A 4,347-nucleotide genomic window follows, 5' to 3' on the forward strand; every position below is an offset into this window, starting at 1 on the left:
CGTCTTTGTAACCATCAGCCTACTCTGTTTTTATGAGCTTGGCTACTTAAAATTCCATATGTAAGTGAGATCATACAGTCTTTGTCTTTCTCTGTCTGACTTATCTCCCTTAGCATAATGCTCTCAACTTTCATCCATATGGCACATGGCAGGGTCTCCTGCTCCCTCGTGGCTGCATAGCACTCCGTTGTATACACATACCACACAACTTCTGCATGCGAGAAAAGGAAACCCCCGTGAACTGTTGGTGGGACTGTACACTGGTGCAGCCACTATGCAAAACAGAACAGAGGTTCCTTAAACAATTAACAATAGAACTACCATGTGATACAGCAATTCCAGGGCTGGGTATTTATCCAAAGGAAATGAAAACAGGATATGGATGAGATATCGGCACCCCCATGTTAATTACAACATTATTCACAATAAGATCGAGAAACAACCTAAGTGCCCATGGATGGATGAATGGATAAGAATGTGGTATAGCCCTAACCTAACCGGTTTGGCTCAGTGGATGGAGCCTCGGCTTGCGGACTCAAGGGTCCCAGGTTCGATTCCGGTCAATGGCATGTACCTTGGTTGTGGGCACATCCCCAGTAGGGAGTGAGCAGGAGGCAGCTGATTGATGTTTCTCTCTCATCGGTGTTTCTAACTCTCTATCCGTCTCCCTTCCTGTCTGTAAAAAATCAATAAAACATATTTTTTTAAAAAAGAATGTGGTATATATATGGCAGGGATCTTGTTTAAATGCGAATTCTGAGTCAGGAGATTCCTCTGGGGGCCAGGGCTCTGCATTTCTAACAAGCTCCCAGGTGCTGACGTGGGACCACGCTTCGAGTACAGGGGTGAAATGAGCTCCACGTTCACAGTTCTGTGTCTCTGTTCACTTCTATTTTCAGTGCACTTTCCCCTGGCGGTGCCCACACTCCTGAGAGCATCAGCTCTCGCTGGAAGACAAAGATGTTATGAAGGCCTGCGGTTCTGGATCTCTGTAGGGTACTTTGAATTCCAGGCTTTAATATTGTTGGCAGGCCCTCTCCTAGCGCCCTCCCCCGCCTCACTCACACACACACACACACACACACACACACACACTCACACGAGCCCTGAGACATGGGGATGTACAGAAGAAAAATAGGAATGTCAGTGACAATCCAGTGTGGTTTGAAGCTTGTGTATCACCTACTTGAGATGCCAGGAGACCCCCTGGAGCAGGGCTGGCCAAATGGATACACCACCCCTCACCCCAGGGGGACCCCGAGGAACCTGAGAACCCTCCCATCTCTCCCTCCCATCCCCTTTGCCTCTGCAATTGGCAGCATCTAAAATCCCAGCAGTGGCCTCATTTCACTGGGTCTTGATAGCTTTGGGGACCCTAAGGAGCTTCTGTTAAAATGAAAATTTCTCAGCCAGAACTTCTTTAATATTTGCCAGAGCTCACTTTATTGGATTCCTTTCCCGGAATTCCAGAGGGCCCCTGCCTTTACAGATGGTGAAACTGAAACTGAGAGGGGGAGAAGACTGGCCCAAGTCACACTGTGGGCCAGCCTTGAACCCTGCTTTCTGGCCAGCCTGCGGTTCCGATTCTTGGGCTCAGGCCCCTCCGGGCAGGCAGCTCAGGATTATACTTTGAGAATCACCGACATAGTGGCTTTGAGTCACTATGAATTCAGATATGAATTCAAATCCTAGATGATTTTGAAAGTAAATATTTACTGAGCACCTATTATATGCCAGGCATTGGGACTGCAACTATGGCAAGTCCTTATAGTGTAGAGAGAAGGATTTACTGGATTTACTGATATTTAGAGCTAACTTTGGTTGCTAAGTGTCAGGTCCTGGGCCCACAGGTTGCACATATATTTGATTCTCATAACAACCCTGTGAGGTAGGTATTCTTATGATTCAGATAAGAAAAATCCAAGCCCAGAGAGTTAATTGCCCAGGTTCACACAGCTGATAAATAGCAGAGCTGGGATTTGAACCCAGAGTGTCCGGGAGCACAGCCCATGCCCATAACCACCACGCCATTTGCTTATTAATGATACCACCGATTCCTCCCAACAACCTCACGCCAAACACAAGGGTGAGGTTTTCCCTCTACTTTCAGAGGAAGAATTAGAGGACCGGAGAGGGTAAGTACCATCTGGACAGTTGTGCAGCCGTGCATAACTGGGTTGACTTTTGAAACTAGGGCCCCGTGCTCCCTAGCCCAAGCTCTGAGTAACCTCAAGCGGGCCACAGCACCTCCCCAAACCTCAGACTCTGCATCCGGAAAATGGGGACCCCTTGTCTACTTTCAGAGTCGTGAGGGTTAGATGAGCTAACAAATGTGAAGAGACTAGCCCAGGGCTGGGGCACTCATGGCCTCTGAGGGGATGTGGCAAAAATGCTGAGCACAGTGTTAGCCTCCGCACGGCCCTCCCCTCGCCTCCCCACAGAGGGCACCCCTCCATCATATTGAATGTCTCCATTTCCAAAAGGAACCCCAGAGGGCAATGCTTGACCCCCAAAGGAAGCTGATTAAATGGAGAGCTTTTAGGAAGCCTGGAGTAGGCAATTCTTCCTGCTTTTTAACAGCTTTATCGACATATATTTCACATACCATAGCACTTGCCCATGTAAAGGGTACAGTTCAGTGGTTTTTGCTGTATTTACAGACGTGTGCAACTATCCAGTCATCTAATCTGAGAGCACTTTCAGCACCCCTGAGGAAACCGCCCATCAGCAGGCCTTGGAGCGGCACCACCTAAGGGAGAAGCTTCCCTGACAGCGGTTTGTAGGCAGCCTGGCAGATGAGTTGGGTTGCCTTGGGGAGTCCTCAGATCACACCTCCAAACAACTGCCTATTTCTCCGCCACTAGAGAGCGGTCCCCAGGGCACAGTGTGTTCCACTCACCAGTCCTCAGGTTCAAGAAATACTGTTGTTGTTTTTTCTATAGAGTGGAACGGGCTGCCTGAGTGTTTTGGAGAGTAGAGGATGGGGGCAGGGAGGCAACTATGTCCAAAGAGAAGGTGGAAGATGAGGTGAAGGTGGGGGAGGCAGGGCTGTGTCCCTGTACTTAGCAGCTCTGCTCCCGATTCCAACCAGAGGGGTCTTTTAAAAACGAGAATTGGATTGTGTCATCCCCTGCTCATCCGTGCTGTGTCCCCACTCATGCTCTTCCTTCCAGCCCCACTGGCCGCTTTTCTGTTTTATTTCAGAGCCTCCGCTAGGCAAGTAGGAAAAGGCGCATCCTCTTGGTGGGCAAACTAGAGAAAGGATTTTGTTCCCCCAGCCTGACACCTGTCTACAGTGCAAACCGGCACAACTGAACTTGGTAGTTGTGCCTTGCACGTCCCAAGCATCAGACACACAAGACTTTGACACCTGGGAGGAGTGGAGAGACCATGGGCTCTGAGGGCAGAGGGTGGGAATCCAGCTCTGCCACTTGCAAGCTGTGGACTCAGGGAGAGTGACTCAATCTAAGAGGACTGGCCACTTCCCACTTTGGGGGTGAGAGTGCCACGGGATTAAATAAAATCATTCCTGTGCTGTGCTTGATCAGTGACCCTCCCTTCCCCTGTGGCCCCAGAGCCTCTACCTCCATTTGTCAGAGGATTGATGGTGTTAGCAGAAGTGTGTACATTTTTCTTTAAAAACACCTTTTATCTGCTTTTTCATCACGACAACGCTTTTGTCTATTTTTATTATTGCCCGCCTGGATGAAGTCTGAACAACAGATTCCTAACTTGTGCCCACCCCCTTCCACTCTTGCCCCTCCCATGCTTTCAGAAGTCACAAAAAAACATTTTAAAAGCTAACCCTGGTCATGTCGCCCCACAGCCCACTGACTGCTTCAAACTCTTCCTCAACCTCCTGTCTCAGACCAAATGTCAGCAGCTCAAAGAGGCCTTCCAGAAATGCTCAATCAATTTGAAATAAAATACTGTTAGAGCCCATCTAATGGCCTGAGACAGCCACACCTGCTGTTCCATGGCAGGGACTATCCTGAAGCCCCGGAGGAGGCTCACTAAGAGTTCAAGGACGGTCTGGACTGGTGACCCGGCTTCCATGCCAGCCTGGACAGTCATGGGGAAGGGCTCGTTGCAGCTGAAAATGCGATCGACTGAAACCTTCAATGGCCTCGTCCCCTGGCCCAGTTCTGCTTTGGGCCCAAGGGCTGGGCAGGAGAGGAGAGCACAGGCTGCGGTTCTCAACCTGGGGGTCGCGACCCCTTTGGGGTCGAATGACCCTTTCACAGGGGTCGCCTAAGACCATCAGAAAACACATATATAATTACATACTGTTTTTGTGATTAATCGCTATGCTTTAATTATGTTCAATTGGTAACAATGAAATTGGGG

This window comes from Myotis davidii, unplaced genomic scaffold (genome assembly GCF_000327345.1).
Source record: "Myotis davidii unplaced genomic scaffold, ASM32734v1 scaffold38, whole genome shotgun sequence".
Taxonomy (NCBI): Eukaryota; Metazoa; Chordata; class Mammalia; order Chiroptera; family Vespertilionidae; genus Myotis; species Myotis davidii.